At 39.4% G+C, this 23,576-nt stretch overlaps 1 long non-coding RNA gene across 1 annotated transcript; it reads left to right on the top strand.

Moving 5' to 3' along the window:
• The first annotated feature begins 2,441 nt into the window (after positions 1-2,441).
• Positions 2,442-19,416, top strand: LOC121879545. The gene is made up of 6 exons (XR_006091363.1): positions 2,442-3,417; positions 5,308-5,399; positions 7,913-8,041; positions 8,507-8,614; positions 17,304-17,419; positions 19,356-19,416. It is a non-coding gene; the product is annotated as an uncharacterized LOC121879545 (long non-coding RNA).
• Positions 19,417-23,576: the final 4,160 nt, after the last annotated feature.

Here is a 23,576-nt window from a genome sequence, read left to right as displayed (position 1 = left end):
TTGGACTAACTCCACAATTATAGTAACATACAATACCTCCTGTTAGTTTGCAAGGAACAACCTGGTGCCTTGAACTCTCATTCAGTGGTTCAATACTTAACCTGGGATGACTATATTTCTGCTAGTCATCCCTAAGCATGGATATTAATACGGCTCCATACATATAACCAAGAACAGTGGGTAGACCATGATCATATGACGGAGTCAGTAGGCCAGAGTTGTTTACAGGCTCGCTCGCTAGCTCGGAGCGCCTGGCCCAGGAAAAGTTGACTGTGGCGGTGGGCCGTGGCGTCTGCCAAGGAATCTCGCCCTGGGATTCTCATCTCGCCACCTGAAAGACGTCTTAAGGCTAGCTAGATCCAGGATTAATATTTACACATTTTATATCCTTTCCAATCAGATTCTTTAAGAAGGCCCAATCCTCCTGCACAGATTCCCATTTCCTCAAAAGTTTTTCTTTATCAGCATCTTTACACTTTACCAACACCTTTTTAAAACTTTCAGTTGTTGCTCCCTGCGCTACACAATCCTTTATTTTCCTCTCCTTCCCTGTAATACTTATTTTAAGCACTGAATTTTTCAAAGGCTTGAGCTCTTCACTTTCCTCTTTCCCTTTTAATTCTACATTATTCACAGCTTTGTTTTCCCTTTTTTTATTTATCACTGTATCAAGTCTTTTCTCTATCACTTCTATTTTCTGACCTAACTTTTGCAAAAGCTGAAACATCTTAAGCACCTCTTCTCCCAGAATTTCTTGCACAGTTTTATCACTAACCTGGAGGGCTGCACCACTACTCTCACTTGCTACTTGTTTATTACTCTCTTTGTTTCTGGCATCAACAACGCTTCCGGCCGCAAGCGCAGTCCTTATCCTTCTTGAATCTTCATGCCAGGCATTCTCAGGAATCACTGTCTGTGTGTTCTCCTGCTGTCTTGTCACTGTCAGACCACAGCGTACTTCCTCAGTGTTCTCTGAATAATTCCTTTGTTGGTCACTTCTCATACGTGGCCTCATCTCGCATGCAATTGAACTAGCATTGTGAGTTTTACCACACTTACAACAACAAAGCTTCACTTTCTCTCCTGCTTTGATCTTGTCCTTACAGTTGCTAGATTCGTGCCTCTTCCCACAGAATCTACAACGTGGGTCCAGTTGACAGCTCCAGGCCTTATGTCCCCATCTGCAACACTTGAGACACATTATTGGTCCCTCCACATATAGTGCCACCTTCCTATACCCTGCTCCTGTGATGAACACTTTCTCTGGAACCTTTCCTCTCATTAGAGCAATAACCTGGCTTCTCTCTTCGCCCCTTATTAAATGCCTCTTGACCCAAACAAATCTTTCGTCATCCAATAAGTATTCTGGGTCTAGTATTACAGGGTACCTGAAGATTATAACCTTTGTAAGTAGTATGTCGCTCTCCTCTGGCAAAACCATCAGTAATCCCTTGTACCCAACAGTTGTAACATTTCCACAGCCTCCATGGTCCCCACTGTAAGATAAGGCTTGTGTGTGCCTTCTTTCAAAAGAGGCTCAAAGCTGCGATGCTCCCGTCCTAGTTGTACTGCCCATTTTAATTTTTCAAGGAAGGTCATCGGGCATGACTGTGGAAAAATTAATCTCTTCCAGACACGACCAACTTCACCTTGTGTGTGTTCTTGTCTGCTTCCTTCAAATTCCATACTTTGCTCTGTTCTTGATCCATTCTCCACTATCTCCTTTCTGTTATTTCCATTATTATTACCACCCACACACGTTTTTTGTCCTAGATGATTTTGTCTCTTCTCCTCTCTCACTTCTTTGCTTTCACTGTCCTCATGCCAGCTTGTCTCCCTCATTGTTTTAGAATTTTCTTTCTTATTCACTACCTCTTGTTGTAGCTGTATTTTCTCACTTTCGAACTTCCCTTGTGCTTCATCACTCGTATTAGACTCATCACTACTCAACTCAAGGTCTTCAAGAACTTCGTCTAATACTATCTTTTCTTTACTCTTCCATGTAGAGTTCTTAAGCGAAAATTCACTTTCCGTGGGGCAATGTTGACATCCCACAACACCCAGCCAGGAGTGATGGGACCCCGAGCAGTTATTTTTGTAAGGTAAACAGTAAGTTCCCAACACTAAAGTTGCTTGACGATACTTATCTTATCCTCGGGTCCTTATACACAAGTAGGTAAGTCTATATATCCTTCAGTTAATGTAATAAGCTCGAAAACATCCCAAATTTGGGAGCTAGCGCTCACAGCTGTGTTTACCGGACCAAAAAAATGGCCGCTCCGTCGTATGTCGAGTAGGTCGTAAGTCGAGGAGTAGCTTTATTTAACTAATGATAACAGAAAAAGTGATTTCTTTAATGTTTTGTTTTTGTGTTTTAATGTTTTGTCTGTGAGTCGGTTCTCGTCTTCAACGTTTAGGTCACGAAGGAGGCTTAAATATATCTAGAAAAAAAGTTTTTGCTCCTGTGTAAATATCATAATAAATTTGCACTGTCCTCTGATTGGTCACAGCAGAGAGATTTAAATAATAAATCCCGCAAAATTGTGCCTCTCTCCCGGCAGCACGATAGGAATCCGTCGAGATCGTCGCAGTTTCGTTCTACGTCGGTCGCGTCCACGAAATGTAAACACTATTGGACGCGTACGAAACCGGGTATGCCGATTCGGTTTTTGTTGGTCCATCGCAAGAAGTTAGGTAGTTTAGATTAGGTTAGGTAGGGTTTTCAATGTTGTTTTTTTAACCCTTCATGTTGAAAGTCTAACTCACTTTGGAAGATTCATTGTTTTTGTTAGTGTAAGGAAATTAAGATCATATTTATTTATTAGAAAAAATCCAAATAAAAACTTGTAAAACTATCGTTTTGGCCGTGCAGCTATTTTCCGAAGGTCATAAAAGTTGAAAATACATCAAAAACCATTGGAACAAGATTATTTCAACCTAACCTAACCTATTTGAGTAATCAGTTTCTCCACGTGGTACTAAACAAACAAGTGCCTTTATTATAAGTGTACGAAGATGTTATTTGACCACGATTCTGGGCCAAATAACCGTCGGCCATTTGACCGGGACCTGCGGGGATCGTATAGGATTGTAGTCGGGATGGTTGGGGGCATTAAACAAGTCATTACATTATGGTATTATTTAATTGTATAATTTCTGTTGACAAAAGGATTTAGTTTTATTTTAGATCTCTGTCAAATAAGCGGCGGTTATTGTGCCGAGTACCGGTCAAATAATCCCTGCCTATAATATAAGAGTTTTACAGTGTTGTGTATTATATAGCTATTGGTCACATTTCCAGGAAGCTTCAAGGACCAACAACACATCTCGGTACGACAAGTCGAGACTCGACCGTACAGACCCGTCCGGTCTCGCACACGACGCCGTTAACGGCAAACGGAGAAACGCCGCTGGGAGGTAATACCGACGTCGTCACTTCACGTCGTGTCACTGGGCGTACGAGCCGAGTGTATTAGAGTACAGGTTGTACCTCTCTAGTCCGGCATTCTGTGATCCGGAACGATTTTAGTTTGTCCAATAGGTAGATAGGCAGCTTTTTTTTTTTTTTAATCTTGATTATTATTATTATTATTATTATTATTACAGGAGTATTAAATTTTTGCCCCTCAGGCCCCAATGTGGGTCAGTGACCTATGCCCGGGTGGGCTAATCCCCGTAAAAAAACAACAACGACAAAGCCGGGGGAAATTAAGGTTTGTTTACATCCGGCAGCTCTCTCTCTGTGCTTGTCTATACAGAGCATAACATTTAACCCTTCAATATATATTCTAGCAGTAAATAAGTGTTGCTTTCATATTCTTAAGTAGAGTAACGACGACATGTTTTCACGTGTGCGCACTTACATACGCTCAGTTTCACTTTTTTTTTACCATTGATGGTTAGCTACTTATATTGTTCCATTTATTAACATTAAATAACATTACTTCAAACAAGCATATTAATTTTTTTACATTAATTTTACTACAGCTACAATCAGGGTCTTATTTTCTTCAGTTTTATATGTAGAACCAATCTGTCACCGGTTTTGTAAGCTTTAACAAAAACAATGCCGGCAGCCGTCTCGTCTCGTCGCGCGTTTTAATATTACACGTATTAGTAATAAATTGTATTGTTAATTTTGCACACAAACATTAATTCAATAAAAACAAATTCAGAAACATTAATTAAAATATATATGAACAGTAAATAAGTGTTGCTTTCACATTCTTCTACCGTTAAAATCAATAGCGTCTACGTTTTCAAAGTCTTCCTCCTTCTGTTATTATTAACATTACTTAAAAGAACCATATTAATTTTTCTACAGCTACAACCAGGGTCTTATTTTCTTCAGTTTTATACGTAGAACCAGTCAGTCACCGGTTTTGTAATCGACGAAAACGGTGCCGTCTCATTTCCTCGCGTTTTAATATTGAGCGTATTATTAATGAATTGTATTGCTCATTTTGCACACACTAACATTAATTCAATCCAAAAGACTTTCAGTAATAAATAATAATGAATCTTTCGTACATAAGAGAAATAACGCCGTTTTCACGATCTTGCACGTCGTCCTAACGTCGGCGGGCCATTCAAACCCGTCGAAATTTGAGTTTCCGCCGTCAAAAGTTTTAAATGTGTCGGTTTTTTTTGTGCGTTCAAATAGAAAACGTCGAATTAAAAACTCGCGAAATTTGAGAAGGTACTGTACGACATTTAACCCTTCAATATGTCTTCAAAGAGACCACGAAGCAGAGAAAGTGGTGCTAGTGCTTCCAAGTGTAAACAGAAGTCACTATCTGTCCAGGAAGAGGGCGAATTTCCACGGTCGGGAAATTTCCGGCGTCCGACACCGGTCGGGTCCCGTGGTTGCCGGACCGGAGAGGTACAACCTGTACTTGTATTTCAGTACACTTGTACAGTAATCCTATAAAAGTGGGCATTTATGTAAATGTTTGTGCGTAAAGTCGCGTCCCATTGGCGTCGGCGGTACGCGACACTTCCAAAATATGGCCCAGATTCACGTTTTCCATCCCATACCCAATTTTGAATGTGTGTTTATTTCGTGTTTCTTTAAAGTACAGTACAGTATATTAATAACTTTAAGTTTCGTTTTCAAAACATAATGTCATTGTTTATTAATTATGATACTCTATATATGCTGTGGTACTCTAAATACTTTTTTCTACTTATATGAATCAGTTGAGTTGAGTAAACTTTTATTTGCATAGTTTTGAAGAAGACTACAGGACATAGTTTAAATTTTTACATATCAACAGTGCAGTACTTTATCTTAAGTAATATTTTCAGGCACTTTCTCCAACACTGCCTACAGTGGACCTGATGTGAACTAGAATGAAGTTGGCTGGACATGAAATTTACTGGACCTCAAGTAGTCTGTGGTATTGTATTTAATATTGTTGTGGTACTTTGAATGTTAGGAAAGTTCTACAGGCATTCCCCAGTTTGTAAGAGTACTGTGTCTTATAAAAACCTATGGTAAATCGAATCAATATTCCTATAGACTCGCATTATAAAAGCCAAGATACTTTTCTTCAATGAAAAAAGCTCCCCCCCCCCAATTATGTAGTCTCCAAAAAGTATTGATAGATTTTCTAGCGGTAAAATTTGAAACGCTGGGTGAAAGACTTTGATTTGATCTAATTACATCTTTCTAAAATTAGTACAGAATTTTGTCATTCACTATATGAGCAACAGCCATAGGCTGACCGAGGTGGCGAGAGAGAGTCATCCTCGCGTGACCTGGCAGAACAGTATATCAACTCACTATGTAAACTCCCCGTTACTTTATATTAATGTATGTATCGTGCTGGGTAGAAGCAAGGCATATGTAAAGAAGCCCCTGACTGAGGATTACAATAACATGGAAATATACTTTAAATGGAAGAGTTTCGGATCACAACCGAGACGGACCTCGAGGCGAACATTTCACCGTGTCGTAGTGACGGTTTCATTCGTACCGAGTTGCAGAATATAGTCGTCGACGACACGTATGATTTATGAGAGGTGATCAAGGAAATAGTAGTTGATATTAGAGTGAACAGCTACAGCGATATACAGTATATCGGTCTAATTGGGATCTGCCAAATATTATTGATTAGTAAATAGTGTCGGTTTAACGTCACAATAAGAATTTAAATCGGCGCGTGCATGATCGTTCGTGTGGCTGACCTAACCAGCGACCAGCGGATTCGCTACGCCCGTTGCGTCTTCGATAATTCTCGGTTGGTTTGACGTAGATCCCATTAATAACCGCTGGCGATAGAGGCGTCCATTTCGACCGCAATCTCCGAATTAAACGGCGTGCGTTCGGAAGCCTGGGAGGATTGGCATCTCTCAAAACATCACGTATGCTCAGAGGTGTAGACGTAGAGTTAGCAACAGTTCTGAAACGGGTCGTGTAACATTGGTCGAATCACGTCGACCCCGTGGCTAAAGATATTATTTTTGGGTGACCGTACACGTCGATTATAAGCCAATACAGGAGCTTCTCGACAGACGGACGAGTCGAGTTCCCGAGGCTCGTTCGCGAGTCCGACTTAACTCTTGTAGATAATGATATACAGTAGAGCTATACCGTATATAGCCAGTACATTACGGTACAGTCGGTCCCCGACTGACGACGGGGTTAGGGACCGGCAACCGGGTCGCAAGTCGAAAATAATACCGTACATAGAAAATCTAAAACGGGTGTCAATTCTTCTTCTCGGCACCACGAGAACTCTCACTCTTACGCTTGCCAGCCATTTTAAAGGGAATTACAAACAAAAATTTTGTCGGTACACAGTGCAATCACTCACGTCAGGACTCGAAAATAGGTAATTTGAAAAAATTTTGGTACGACCGAGGCGGTCGTACGTCGAGTAGGTCGTAAGTCGAGGAGTAGCTGTATTTAACTAGTGATAACAGAAAAAGTTATTTCTTTAATGTTTTGTTTTTGTGTTTTAATGTTTTGTCTGTGAGTCGGTTCTCGTCTTCAACGTTTAGGTCACGAAGGAGGCTTAAATATATCTAGAAAAAAAAGTTTAAGCTCCTGCGTAAATATCACAATAGATTTGCACTGTCCTCTGTTTGGTCACAGCAGATTATGTGAAATTCGAGCGAGAGAGATTTAAATAATAAATCCCGCAAAATTGTGCGTTTCTCCCGGAAGCACGAAAAGAATCCGTCAATAACGTCGCAGTTTCGTTCTATGTCGGTCACGTCCACGAAATGTAGACGCTATTGGACTGTACGAAACCGGGTATGCCGATTAAATTTTTGCTCGTCCATCGCAAGAAGTTAGGTAGTTTAGATTAGATTAGGTTAGGTAGGGTTTTCAATGTTTTTTTTTAACCCTTCATGTTGAAAGTAACTTTTTTTGGAAGATTCATTGTTTTTGTTAGTGTAAGGAAATTAAGATCATATAAATTTATTAGAAAAAATCCAAATAAATACTGGTAAAATTATCGTTTTGGCCGTGCATCTATTTTCCAAAAGTCATAATCGTTCAAAATATCCATAAAAACCGTTGGAAAAAGATAATTTCAACTTTACGTAACCTATTTGAGTAATCGGTTTCTCCATGTGGTGTTAAACTATTGAGTAATGTTTATTTTTAATACAAAGTTGTTATTTGACCCGGATTCTGGGCCAAATGACCGTCGGCTATTTGACCGGGACCTGCGGGGATCGTGTGGGATTGTAGTCGGGATGGTTGGGGGCATTAAACAAGTCATTCCATTATGGTATTATTTAATTGTATAATTTCTGTTGACAAAAGGATTTAGTTTTATTTTAGATCTTTGTCAAATAACCGGCGGTTATTGTGCCGAGTACTGGTCAAATAATCCCTGCCTATAATATAATAGTTGTACAGTGTTGTGTATTATATAGGTATCTGTTACATTTCCAGGAAGCTTTAAGGACCAACAACACATCTCGGTACGACAAGTGGAGACTCGACCGTACAGACCCGTCCGGTCTCGCACACGACGCCGTTAACGGCAAACGGAGAAACGCCGCCGCCGCCGACCCGCGGGAGGTAAGACCGACGTCGTCACTTCGCGTCGGGCGTACGAGCCGAGCGTATTAGAGGACTTGTATTTAAGTGCACTTGTACAGTAATCCTATAAAAGTGGACATTTATATAAATGATTGTGTCTAAAGTCACTTCCCATTGGTGTCGGTGGTACGGGACCTCTCAAAATTGTGGCCCAGATTCACGTTTTTCATCCCAAACCAAATTTTGAATGTGTGTTTATTTCGTTATTCTTTAAAGTACAGTGCAGTATATTAATAACTTTTAGCTTCGTTTTCAAAACATAATGTCATTGTTTATTTATTATGATTCTTTACAAATGCTGTACTACTTTTTCTGCCTGTATGTTTCAATTCAGTTTATGAAACTTTTATTTGCATAGTTTTGAAGAAGACTACAGTACTTAGTACATAGTTTAAATGTTTGCATATCAACAGTGCAGTACTTTATCTTAAGTAATATTTTCAGGTACTTTCTCCATCACTGCCTAAAGTGGACCTGATGTGAACTAGAATGAAGTTGGCTGGACCTGCAGTGAAGTGGACCTGAAGCTAACTGGACCTCAAGTAGTCTGTGGTATTGTATTTAATATTGTTGTGGTACTTTGAATGTTAGGAAAGTTGTACAGGCATTCCCCAGTTTGAAAGAGTACTGTGTCTTATAAAAACCTATGGTAAATCGAATCAATATTCCTATAGACTCACATTATAAAAGCCAAGATACTTTTCTTCAATGAAAAAGGTTCCCCCCACAATTATGTAGTCTCCAAAAAGTATTGATAGATTTTCTAGCGGTAAAATTTGAAACGCTGGGTGAAAGACTTTGATGTGATCTCCAGTGCATCAGCATAAATTGGTACAGGTACATCCGGTCACTATATGAGCAACAGCCATAGACGGCGGGTAGCGAGAGAGGGAGTCATCCTCGCGTGACATACAACCGTACAGTATATGCTTTACTATAACAAGAAATCCATTAAGCTATATTAATGTATGTATCGTGCTGGGTAGAAGCAAGGCATATGTAAAGAAGCCCCTGACTGAGGATTACAATAACATGGAAATATACTTTAAATGGAAGAGTTTCGGATCACAACCGAGACGGACCTCGAGGCGAACATTTCACCGTGTCGTAGTGACGGTTTCATTCGTACCGAGCTGCAGAATATAGTCGTCGACGACACGTATGATTTATGAGAGGTGACCAAGGAAATAGTAGTTGATATTAGAGTGAACAGCTACAGCAATATACAGTATATCGGTCTAATTGGGATCTGCCAAATATTATTGATTCGTAAATAGTGTCGGTTTAACGTCACAATAAGAATTTAAATCGGCGCGTCGCCGGTCTTTTCGTGGCGGCTGATCCATCGCGATACCGCGGGTTCGCTCGCCCCGTTGCGTCTTTCCGATAATTCCTCGGTTCGTTTGACGTGAGATCCCATTAATGACCGGCACGGCGTCGGCGTCCATTTACGACACGCAATCTCAATTCGCTTGACGTGCGATCGGAAGCCTCGGAGGATTCGCATCTCTCAAAAACATACGTATACTCATTCGTGCTCAGAGGTGTAGACGTAGAGTTAGCAACAGTTCTGAAACGGGTCGTGTAACATTGGTCGAATAGCCTCGAAGCACGTCGACCCCGTGGCTAAAGATATTATTTTGGGGTGACCGTACTCGTCGATTATAAGCCAATACAGGAGCTTCTCGACAGACGGACGAGTCGAGTTCCCGAGGCTCGTTCGCGAGTCCGACTTAACTCTTGTAGATAATGATATACAGTAGAGCTATACCGTATATACCCAGCACATTACGGTACAGTCGGTCCCCGACTTACGACGGGGTCAGGGACCGGCGACCGGGTCGCAAGTCGAAAATGGGAAAATAATACTGTACATAGATGGGCGTCTCATTTTCTTCTCGGCACCACGAAACTCTCAATCTTACGCTTGCCGGCCATTTTAAAGGGAATTACAAATGAAAATGTTGTCGGTACACAGCGCAATCACTAATGTCTGCATTCAAAAATACATAATTTGACAACATTAAGACCAATCCCCACATGTGAAGGGACCCATACAAATTGAACATTATGGCCATTTTTCCGTATTGTATTTACTAATTTTCTACATGAACCAATAATGTGTCCAAAGACTGGACTCCCACTGTTCAAAGAATCCAAAGCTGCCCTACTATCAACAACAAAATATGCATCTTTATACCTCTTTACAACATTTTCCAATCCTACTAACATTGCATATAACTCAGCTTGTGTTGATGAAATAAAACTTCTCAACCAAAGTCCAATTTTGATGTCATCATTTCCTTGTTCTGTGTACTGTCTTATAAGGATCCCGCACCCTGCCCTGCCACTTGACATAACTGAACCGTCACAAAAAACATGCAATGTGTTTATTTTAGGCAAATTACTAATCTTATTCCCATATAAAGCCCTTAACTGTCCTGGTTCATGTAATGATTTCTTCATTGTGAGAGGCACTATGTCTAACTCTACTTCTCGTTCTTCCCAGGGTGGATTCTTACAACTCTTCTGAACAGCTGTACACCAGTCTGCCAGATTACATTTTTTAATAATATTTACTAATCCATTCATGTATCCTCTCTTGCCTTGCCTGCAGAAGGTCCTTTTATCTTTTAAACCATCATTTATATCTTGTACAAATTTACCCCCACTGTTCCCTCTCATTAATCGAACTGCTGCAACTGTATTAATTTCATTGACCCTCTGTGAAATGCTCTGTAACCCTAGTTCCATTTTCATTATCTCAATCATTGCATTCTTTTGACACCCTAAAATAATTCTCATTGCTTCATTTTGCATGATCTCAAGCTTCCGTAGCCTTCCTTCACCAATACAAGAGAGGACAGGTGCTGCATAGTCTATAAGTGATCTGATGGTAGAAATACACATCATTCTCAGTATGGGTACCCCAGCACCTTTACCACAACATGCTAGAGCCTTCAAGGGCTGTAATCTTGCTCTACATTGAGTGAGGACATGATATATTTCTGCCTCTTTACTTTCACTAGTAAAGCCAATATACATTCCTAAATATTTATACTTTGACACTTTCTCAACAATTTTTCCATTTAGAAAAACGGATTCAGTTCCTCTTCCTTTACATTCACACTTGGTTTTTTCTTCATTCATAACTAAGCCCATCTTTTGAGAAAGAACACTAAAATCATTTAATGCAATCTGCAAATTTTTTACAGAGTTTCCTTGAAATAAGATGTCATCTGCATAAATGATGGTTACAACTCCTTTGGGATATTTGTGTGAGGCTATCTTGTTCATTAACACATTAAATAACATTGGACTCAATACTCCCCCTTGGGGAGTGCCTAGTTCAAGTGCTCTTTCCTCAGACAAACATCCCTGATACCATACACAGATTCTCCTTCCATGCAAGTAGTCACCTATCCAGTGTAACAACTTTCCTGATACCCCTAGAGCAGCCAGTTCACTCATAACTACTTCACTGTGAGCTTTATCAAATGCTCCTTGTAAATCCACAAAAACTCTACATCTGTCTGCATCATTTGATAAACATTTTATAACACAGTCTGAAGTACATTTCCCTTCCAAAAAAACAAATAAATTACAAGATAGATTTTCCCCCACAATATATACAAGCCTATTTAATAATACTCTCTCCATCATCTTGGAAAAACAAGATGTTAAAGACACTGGCCTGTATCCACCAGTTGCCTTAGGGAAAGGAATAACTATCGCTTTCTTCCATTCTGTTGGTAATCTACCCTCTGCATAGCTCATGTTGAATAAATCTAATAATGGACTATTTTCCATACCAACTAAGCAGTTCAAAATTTCATATGTCACACCATCTTCGCCTGGTGCTGTAGATTTTCCTTTTTTAACAGCATTTAATAACTCATCTTGAGTAATATCTACACATGTTACATCACAAATATTTAGAGCTGATGAAATAAATCTTTTTCTTTCATTTTGCCACTCATCTAATGCTTCTATTGTCCTGTTAGGCAGGGAGGCAACACTAGCAGCTTTAGCCCATTTGTCAACCAGTTTATTAGCTTCTTCCTCTGGATGAGGATGGCTAATAAAATTACTCCTTTTTCCTCTAATTTTGTTAATATCCTGCCATATTTCTTTGAGATTTTTACTCTCCCCAATGTGCTGTGCAAAATCTTGCCAATATTTCTCCCTTGCCTCCTTCCTAGCCTGCCCACATATTTTGGCTATATCCATGAAGATTTCCCTATCTTCTTCTCTTCTACCATTCTTTACCCAATCTTTATGTGCTGCCCTTAACATTTGTGTCCATCCCTTCAACATTTTGTCATTGGTATAGCAGTGTTTCCTAGCCCCATGTCTCTTATCATTTATTTTTTTCTGTGTTGACTTAGTCAAATATATTTCTATCTCCCCAACTAAGTCATTATAAAAGCTATCCATACAGACTGGTGTATAATTTCTGTACCATTTCTCTATATTTTGGGTAAACACTTCTGTGTCATCCTTGTTTAGTTTCAATTTCTTCCTCCTATATCTCACCTGTCTCTTCCCTAATGGTAATTGAACATACACAACAAAATGGTCACTGACTAGCTCCCTTATTATCTCACATTCTCCCTGGACTCCCTGACTGCTTATCATGCAAGCATAGTCTAACCTTCCTCCTTTAATATGAGTCACTTCCTTATTTCCTAACAAGTAAGAATCTGGGTGATCTTGTAAAAATTGCCAAAATTTTATACCATTTCTATTAATTCTCCCCATTGTTTCGAGTCTTGGATGTCGAGCATTAAAATCTCTTACAGCCAAAGTTGAGTCCAAAAACATGCAATCTGGTAAGAAGTTGAGGTCAAAACAGCATCCAGAAATATACAAATTTGCTATGTTCAGTTCTCCTTCCTTCAAATATAACTTTATACAGACACTTTCTATTCCTTGTACTCTACTCGGGTTTCCAACTAGTTCTGCTGGTATGGAATTCTTAATGTATGTTGAGACCCCTCTTATACCTTTACCCGAATAGAGATGAAATCCCTTATATCCAGACAGTTTAAGCAGGTCGCCTTTCCTGTCCCTGTAACGGGCCGCGTTTTCTCTTTTCAATAATTTACCATCCAGCTACTGTTTTCTGTTAGTATTCTATTTACTCGTATACTTATTTGTTCTATGTAGCATTCCTCCAATGAGTACCCTGTTTAATATACTTATTCTCCTTCCATTCTTTACATATATATTTATTCTTATATGTTCTTTACCTCTATATACCTTATATTCTTATATGTTCTTATATAAGTAACTCTTATGCTTCTCCACTTATGTTTTCCAAGTCAAGGTTCTTTCTTTTCATTTCCTTTCATATAAATTGTATTTTCAGTTTCAATGTTCTTACCTTTCTGAAGTATACTTTGTTTTATGTCTTTCTTATACATGGGTTAGTCTGGGGAACCATGTTATTCTTTGTATAACACTTTTTATACTTACAAGGGGTAGCTGCCACCACCCAGACTTTTCATTATATAACAGAACTCATGGAAGGGTTTTGGGTAGTGTGGTAGATGTATAGGCACGTGAGTAAGTATTATTTTCTGGGAACCAATGTTTAGAAGGAGTAGAGTGGTGATACTCAGATTACTAACTCAATATTTATTAATACAGTGAGTGGAGAAGATGCATCTTAGATTCACTCAGGCTAAACAGAACCGAAATTAACTTATTAAGTCATCAAACACTTCAAGAACTTATTACCTCATTAAACACCTCCAAATATTCATTACTTTATTGGATACTGTTGTAGTATTTCTGTGACAAGTAAGATTTAGCAATGCTTACACACTGTCAATAACCCTGGACCCGCAGGTCTTACTTTAACAAGGAACAAATTACCTTCTCAATTCGTGGTTAGAACCTCATACTCTCAGGTTATTCTTTCATGGGTACTACAGATGAATACATAACACATTGGACTAACTCCACAATTATAGTAACATACAATACCTCCTGTTAGTTTGCAAGGAACAACCTGGTACCTTGAACTCTCATTCAGTGGTTCAATACTTAACCTGGGATGACTATATTTCTGCTAGTCATCCCTAAGCATGGATATTAATACGGCTCCATACATATAACCAAGAACAGTGGGTAGACCATGATCATATGACGGAGTCAGTAGGCCAGAGTTGTTTACAGGCTCGCTCGCTAGCTCGGAGCGCCTGGCCCAGGAAAAGTTGACTGTGGCGGTGGGCCGTGGCGTCTGCCAAGGAATCTCGCCCTGGGATTCTCATCTCGCCACCTTAAAGACGTCTTAAGGCTAGCTAGATCCAGGATTAATATTTACACATTTTATATCCTTTCCAATCAGATTCTTTAAGAAGGCCCAATCCTCCTGCACAGATTCCCATTTCCTCAAAAGTTTTTCTTTATCAGCATCTTTACACTTTACCAACACCTTTTTAAAACTTTCAGTTGTTGCTCCCTGCGCTACACAATCCTTTATTTTCCTCTCCTTCCCTGTAATACTTATTTTAAGCACTGAATTTTTCAAAGGCTTGAGCTCTTCACTTTCCTCTTTCCCTTTTAATTCTACATTATTCACAGCTTTGTTTTCCCTTTCTTTATTTATCACTGTATCAAGTCTTTTCTCTATCACTTCTATTTTCTGACCTAACTTTTGCAAAAGCTGAAACATCTTAAGCACCTCTTCTCCCAGAATTTCTTGCACAGTTTTATCACTAACCTGGAGGGCTGCACCACTACTCTCACTTGCTACTTGTTTATTACTCTCTTTGTTTCTGGCATCAACAACGCTTCCGGCCGCAAGCGCAGTCCTTATCCTTCTTGAATCTTCATGCCAGGCATTCTCAGGAATCACTGTCTGTGTGTTCTCCTGCTGTCTTGTCACTGTCAGACCACAGCGTACTTCCTCGGTGTTCTCTGAATAATTCCTTTGTTGGTCACTTCTCATACGTGGCCTCATCTCGCATGCAATTGAACTAGCATTGAGAGTTTTACCACACTTACAACAACAAGGCTTCACTTTCTCTCCTGCTTTGATCTTGTCCTTACAGTTGCTAGATTCGTGCCTCTTCCCACAGAATCTACAACGTGGGTCCAGTTGACAGCTCCAGGCCTTATGTCCCCATCTGCAACACTTGAGACACATTATTGGTCCCCCCACATATAGTGCCACCTTCCTATACCCTGCTCCTGTGATGAACACTTTCTCTGGAACCTTTCCTCTCATTAGAGCAATAACCTGGCTTCTCTCTTCGCCCCTTATTAAATGCCTCTTGACCCAAACAAATCTTTCGTCATCCAATAAGTATTCTGGGTCTAGTATTACAGGGTACCTGAAGATTATAACCTTTGTAAGTAGTATGTCGCTCTCCTCTGGCAAAACCATCAGTAATCCCTTGTACCCAACAGTTGTCAACATTTCCACAGCCTGTAAGATAAGGCTTGTGTGTGCCTTCTTTCAAAAGAGGCTCAAAGCTGCGATGCTCCCGTCCTAGTTGTACTGCCCATTTTAATTTTTCAAGGAAGGTCATCGGGCATGACTGGAAAAATTAATCTCTTCCTGACACGACCAACTTCACCTTGTGTGTGTTCTTGTCTGCTTCCTTCAAATTCCATACTTTGCTCTGTTCTTGATCCATTCTCCACTATCTCCTTTCTGTTATTTCCATTATTATTACCACCCACACACGTTTTTTGTCCTAGATGATTTTGTCTCTTCTCCTCTCTCACTTCTTTGCTTTCACTGTCCTCATGCCAGCTTGTCTCCCTCATTGTTTTAGAATTTTCTTTCTTATTCACTACCTCTTGTTGTAGCTGTATTTTCTCACTTTCGAACTTCCCTTGTGCTTCATCACTCGTATTAGACTCATCACTACTCAACTCAAGGTCTTCAAGAACTTCGTCCAATACTATCTTTTCTTTACTCTTCCATGTAGAGTTCTTAAGCGAAAATTCACTTTCCGTGGGGCAATGTTGACATCCCACAACACCCAGCCAGGAGTGATGGGACCCCGAGCAGTTATTTTTGTAAGGTAAACAGTAAGTTCCCAACACTAAAGTTGCTTGACGATACTTATCTTATCCTCGGGTCCTTATACACAAGTAGGTAAGTCTATATATCCTTCAGTTAATGTAATAAGCTCGAAAACATCCCAAATTTGGGAGCTAGCGCTCACAGCTGTGTTTACCGGACCAAAAAAATGGCCGCTCCGTCGTATGTCGAGTAGGTCGTAAGTCGAGGAGTAGCTGTATTTAACTAATGATAACAGAAAAAGTTATTTCTTTAATGTTTTGTTTTTGTGTTTTAATGTTTTGTCTGTGAGTCGGTTCTCGTCTTCAACGTTTAGGTCACGAAGGAGGCTTAAATATATCTAGAAAAAAAGTTTTTGCTCCTGTGTAAATATCATAATAAATTTGCACTGTCCTCTGATTGGTCACAGCAGAGAGATTTAAATAATAAATCCCGCAAAATTGTGCCTCTCTCCCGGCAGCACGATAAGAATCCGTCGAGATCGTCGCAGTTTCGTTCTACGTCGGTCGCGTCCACGAAATGTAAACACTATTGGACGCGTACGAAACCGGGTATGCCGATTCGGTTTTTGTTGGTCCATCGCAAGAAGTTAGGTAGTTTAGATTAGGTTAGGTAGGGTTTTCAATGTTGTTTTTTTAACCCTTCATGTTGAAAGTCTAACTCACTTTGGAAGATTCATTGTTTTTGTTAGTGTAAGGAAATTAAGATCATATTTATTTATTAGAAAAAATCCAAATAAAAACTGGTAAAACTATCGTTTTGGCCGTGCAGCTATTTTCCGAAGGTCATAAAAGTTGAAAATACATCAAAAACCATTGGAACAAGATTATTTCAACCTAACCTAACCTATTTGAGTAATCAGTTTCTCCACGTGGTACTAAACAAACAAGTGCCTTTATTATAAGTGTACGAAGATGTTATTTGACCACGATTCTGGGCCAAATAACCGTCGGCCATTTGACCGGGACCTGCGGGGATCGTATAGGATTGTAGTCGGGATGGTTGGGGGCATTAAACAAGTCATTACATTATGGTATTATTTAATTGTATAATTTCTGTTGACAAAAGGATTTAGTTTTATTTTAGATCTCTGTCAAATAAGCGGCGGTTATTGTGCCGAGTACCGGTCAAATAATCCCTGCCTATAATATAATAGTTTTACAGTGTTGTGTATTATATAGCTATTGGTCACATTTCCAGGAAGCTTCAAGGACCAACAACACATCTCGGTACGACAAGTCGAGACTCGACCGTACAGACCCGTCCGGTCTCGCACACGACGCCGTTAACGGCAAACGGAGAAACGCCGCTGGGAGGTAATACCGACGTCGTCACTTCACGTCGTGTCACTGGGCGTACGAGCCGAGTGTATTAGAGTACAGGTTGTACCTCTCTAGTCCGGCATTCTGTGATCCGGAACGATTTTAGTTTGTCCAATAGGTAGATAGGCAGCTTTTTTTTTTTTTTAATCTTGATTATTATTATTATTATTATTATTATTACAGGAGTATTAAATTTTTGCCCCTCAGGCCCCAATGTGGGTCAGTGACCTATGCCCGGGTGGGCTAATCCCCGTAAAAAAACAACAACGACAAAGCCGGGGGAAATTAAGGTTTGTTTACATCCGGCAGCTCTCTCTCTGTGCTTGTCTATACAGAGCATAACATTTAACCCTTCAATATATATTCTAGCAGTAAATAAGTGTTGCTTTCATATTCTTAAGTAGAGTAACGACGACATGTTTTCACGTGTGCGCACTTACATACGCTCAGTTTCACTTTTTTTTTACCATTGATGGTTAGCTACTTATATTGTTCCATTTATTAACATTAAATAACATTACTTCAAACAAGCATATTAATTTTTTTACATTAATTTTACTACAGCTACAATCAGGGTCTTATTTTCTTCAGTTTTATATGTAGAACCAATCTGTCACCGGTTTTGTAAGCTTTAACAAAAACAATGCCGGCAGCCGTCTCGTCTCGTCGCGCGTTTTAATATTACACGTATTAGTAATAAATTGTATTGTTAATTTTGCACACACAAACATTAATTCAATAAAAACAAATTCAGAAACATTAATTAAAATATATATGAACAGTAAATAAGTGTTGCTTTCACATTCTTACGTAAAGTAATGACGATACGTTTTCACGCGTGCGCACTCGCATACGCGATCTCTGTTTTTCTTTACCATTATCGTTAGCTACTTCTATTGTTCCATGTATTAACATTACTTAAAAGAACCATATTAATTTTTCTACAGCTACAACCGGGGTCTTATTTTCTTCAGTTTTATACGTAGAACCAGTCGGTCACCGTTTTTGTAATCGACGAAAACGGTGCCGTCTCATTTCCTCGCGTTTTAATATTGAGCGTATTATTAATGAATTGTATTGCTCATTTTGCACACACTAACATTAATTCAATCCAAAAGACTTTCAGTAATAAATAATAACGAATCTTTCGTACATAAGAGAAATAACGCCGTTTACACGATCGTGCACGTCGTCCGAACGTCGGCGGGCCATTCAAACCCGTCGAAATTTGAGTTTCCGCCGTCAAAAGTTTTAAATGTGTCGGCTTTTTTTGTGCGTTCAAATAGAAAACGTCGAATTAAAAACTCGCGAAATTTGAGAAGGTACTGTACGACATTTAACCCTTCAATATGTCTTCAAAGAGACCACGAAGCAGAGAAAGTGGTGCTAGTGCTTCCAAGTGTAAACAGAAGTCACTATCTGTCCAGGAAGAGGGCGAATTTCCACGGTCGGGAAATTTCCGGCGTCCGGCACCGGTCGGGTCCCGTGGTTGCCGGACCGGAGAGGTACAACCTGTACTTGTATTTCAGTACACTTGTACAGTAATCCTATAAAAGTGGGCATTTATGTAAATGTTTGTGCGTAAAGTCGCGTCCCATTGGCGTCGGCGGTACGCGACACTTCCAAAATATGGCCCAGATTCACGTTTTTCATCCCATACCCAATTTTGAATGTGTGTTTATTTCGTGGTTCTTTAAAGTACAGTACAGTATATTAATAACTTTAACTTTCGTTTTCAAAACATAATGTCATTGTTTATTAATTATGATACTCTATAAATGCTGTGGTACTCTAAATACTTTTTTCTACTTATATGAATCAGTTGAGTTGAGTAAACTTTTATTTGCATAGTTTTGAAGAAGACTACAGGACATAGTTTAAATTTTTACATATCAACAGTGCAGTACTTTATCTTAAGTAATATTTTCAGGCACTTTCTCCAACACTGCCTACAGTGGACCTGATGTGAACTAGAATGAAGTTGGCTGGACATAAAGTTTACTGGACCTCAAGTAGTCTGTGGTATTGTATTTAATATTGTTGTGGTACTTTGAATGTTAGGAAAGTTCTACAGGCATTCCCCAGTTTGAAAGAGTACTGTGTCTTATAAAAACCTATGGTAAATCGAATCACTATTCCTATAGACTCACATTATAAAAGCCAAGATACTTTTCTACAACGAAAACAGTTCCCCCCAAATTATGTACGGTCCCCCAAAAAGTATCGATTGAATTTTCTAGCGGTAAAATTTGAAACTCTAGATGAAATACTTTGCTGTGATCCCCAGTGCATCAGCATAAGTTGGTACAGGTACATCCGGTCACTATATGAGCAATAGCCGTAGACGGCGGGTAGCGAGGGAGTCGTCCTCGTGTGACATACGACCGTACGGTATATGCTTTACTATAACAAGAAATTCATTGAGCTATATTAATGTATGTATCGTGCCGGTTAGAAGCGAGGCCCCGACCGAGGATTACAAAAATATCGGAATATACATTAAACGGAAGAGTTTTGGAACGTCACGAGCTAGACCGAGACGGACCTCGGGGCATACGTTTCGCCACCGCGTCGTAGCGACGGTTTTATTCGTACCGAGATGCACAATGTAGTCGTCGACGACACGTCTGATTTTTGAGGAGTGACGGAGCAAATAGTAGTTGATATTAGAGTGAACAGGTACAGCAATATACAATATATTGGTCTAAATGGGATCTGCCAAATATTATCGATACGTAAATGGCGTCGGTTTAACGTCAAAATAAGATTTTAATCGGCGCGTCGCCCGTCGTTTAGCGGCGGGTAACCCATCGCGATGCCCGAGGGTTCGCTCGCCCCATTGTGCCGAGTTATTCGAGCGTTGCGCGTACCCTCGTCGCGAAGGCTAATAATAGCGCCTCTCTCCCCGTTGTGTCTTTCCGATAATTCCTCGGTTCATTTGACGTACGATCCCGGTAATGACCGGCTCGGCGTCCGTTTACGACACGCAATCCAAATTCGCGCTACGTGCGATGCGAATCCTCGGAGGATTTGCATCTTTCAAAAACACATACAGTCGTGCGCCGGTTAACATCCGATAGCAGAAATAAGAACCGAACTTGCTGGAATGACGTACATATTATAGTGGGAAGTGGGATAAAATCACGAGGAAAGACTTTCGCTTTCTTTCGTTGTTCAAAATATTTTACCGTAATCGCTTTTCGAATGGTTTTCAGTTAAAAAACTGTTGTATTACAATAATATTCTATCCTAATTCACTTGTGATGCAACAGTTTTTTAACTGAAAACCATTCGAAAAGCGATTACGGTAAAATATTTTGAACAACGAAAGAAAGCGAAAGTGTTTCGTCATGATTTTATCCCACTTCCCACTATAATATGTACGTCATTCCAGCAAAAATATTACATTTCCATATTTATTTCCGCGAATATATTCATTCAGTCACGGTTAAGGTAAAATATACTTGTGATGTAATATTTTAATGAAAATCCAGTATCGTAGTTTTTTCTTGTTTCAAATTTAATTAACAAAGATTGATGCTTGAAATGTAATGAACAAAAATTTATGTCCAGTATCTACGAGTTAACTTTAATGAATGAATACTTTGTTTTACATCGTCCTGTGCTACCATACCATGGATTTGGCTACTTTGGGCTCGCAAGAGATCTGCCCTGGCAACTGTACCGACACTCACAGCTGGTGGTGTGTTGGTGCATCGTTTCCATTGTTTTCTGGTAGTTACTGGTAAATATTTTTCAACCTAACGAAACTATTACCCGTTAAGAGGTCGACCCCCAATTTTTGCCAAATAATTTTGTCTTAAAAACTCGAACTACACACAGGTATATACGGTAAATAAGGACATGGGGGGGCCAGGGATTGTTTTTTGGGGGGGGGTAGCAATAGTACACGGATTTTTAACATTCACGGGTATCTCTGTTACCTAACCCCCGCGAATGTTAAGGGCCGACTGTACTTCAATTACTTCAATGTACAGAATATTCCTCTGGCGGGGCAATCCGCAGATTTGCGAATCCGTGAATGCTAAACCCGCGTATGTGAAAGGCCGACCGTACGTCCTGCCCCCCCTCGAAAAAACACTTCCGTGATGCCTGCTGGACCACCACTCCAAGACCCCCTGACGGAGACACGACGCTCCTTCCCATACTGGCTAGATGTCATGTGTTAAAGGAATATCATTCCTTAGGCTTTAGTAAGCATTTTCCTCCATGTGTAATGTTAACCTACATCTATTGAGGTTTTAATCTTTCACCTACACATTGACAATAACACATTTGCTGTAATCGGACATATCTAGTTGCCTCAACAATTGCAACCCTAGTTGCAATTGGGGTTGCAATTTCAAATTCTGTGTCATTACCGAGGAATAACGAAGTCTCTGGTGCACCGCACTCTAAGATGAAGAGAAAATGGGCTCGGGCATCCCGAAGCGAGAGAAAACGGACTTCCACGATGGGAGACGCAAGCACTAACACGTGCCACTCGTGCCGAGAGACTCGACAAGTTTTACCAACCATTAGTTATGTATGTTATCTAGTGAATTTAGTCAATATTGTACAGTATAAGTACACTGCAATACAGCGGTCCCTCGGTTAACAACGGACCCGAGTGCAAACCCGTACTGTACGTGTACTAAATGATCGCGGTACTTAAATTGTTATGTCTATGGCAAATATAGATTGTTTATACAGATATTCAAATACTATCTTACAAGTTATATTCACCCAGGTCGTTTGGGTGGCAAATTATGAGAAGAGCTCAGTCACTCTTAAGTAATGATAAATAAATACTCGGGCAGGCCTTCAGCGCCAACTGTCAAATCTTATCTCCAATAAATAAAGAGAGACTGTCACCTCACTTCCCCCCTCCCCCTTCTTCCCACGCTCGCTGGCTACCTCGCCTCCTTGTGTTCCCAGACAAAACATTGGTGATAACTTTATGCTTTAAGGTGTTTATTTTATATAATATCTCAGACTAAAGTTAGGGGATTACAATTTGCATAGCTGGAATCCTTGCAAGACAGCCAATAATTTGAATATAAGCATTATATATATTTTGTTGAAGATTTAAAAATTGTAGTACATTTTATAATATAAAGTTTTTCAACTGTATTTTTGGGTAGATTTATATCAATTTCTTCATTTATTTTCATCCATTTACATGCACATACCATAATAAAAGAAATAAATGACCTCGGTGCAAAGCCGGAGTGTTCTTGTACTAATTTGATTACGGTACAAAAATTGTTATGTCCAGTGCAAATTACAACATGTTTACCGGGTATATTCAAATTAATCAGTTACAAGAATCCCAGCAATGTTAATTATATTGTACCAGGTCATTTCACTGGCATTTTAAAATGAGAGAAGCTCAGTAGGACTGTTAAATAAACACACAGAGACCTTCGGCTCAAACTGTCAAACGTATCGTCTTAACTCTCTCCCCCATCTGTTCAGCCAGGGTTTTAGGCTTACAGTTTTTATCTTACATAATATTTCAGACTAAATTTAGGAGATTATAATTTGCATTGCTGGAATCCTTGCAAGACAGCCAATAATTTGAATGTAAACGTCATATATTTTGCTCAAGAGATAAAAATTGTTGTACATTAGTGTACAGTACTGTAGTACATTTTATAATATAAAGTTTTTCAACTGTATTTTTGGGTAGATTTACATCAATTTCTTCATTTATTTTCATTCATTTACATGCACACACCATACTAAAAGAAATAATTGACCTTAGTGCAAAGCTGGAGTTTTCTTGTACTAATTTGATTTCGGTACTAAAATTATAGCATGTTTATATACAAATTAATCAGTGTATTACAAGAATCCCAACAATGTTAATCATATTCACCCGGGTCATTTCCTGGCCGGGAAAAAACTCGCCACAGACCCGGGCGCCAACCGTCGGTGTCACCGGGCTTTATCTTAAATAATATCACAGACAAAAGTTAGGAAAATTTAATTTGCATTGCTAAAATCGTTACAAGACAGCTAATAATTTTAATATAAATGTTGTATATTTTGCGCAAGAGATAAAAATTTGTAGCCCTTTGAAATAAAATTAGTTCCAACTAAAATTTGTATGTGAACTATAGCATGTTTATATTCAAAGTAATCACAA

Source organism: Homarus americanus, unplaced genomic scaffold (genome assembly GCF_018991925.1).
Source record: "Homarus americanus isolate GMGI-L3 unplaced genomic scaffold, GMGI_Hamer_2.0 scaffold51346, whole genome shotgun sequence".
Classification (NCBI taxonomy): Eukaryota; Metazoa; Arthropoda; class Malacostraca; order Decapoda; family Nephropidae; genus Homarus; species Homarus americanus.
This window is presented reverse-complemented; position numbering and strand designations above follow the sequence as displayed.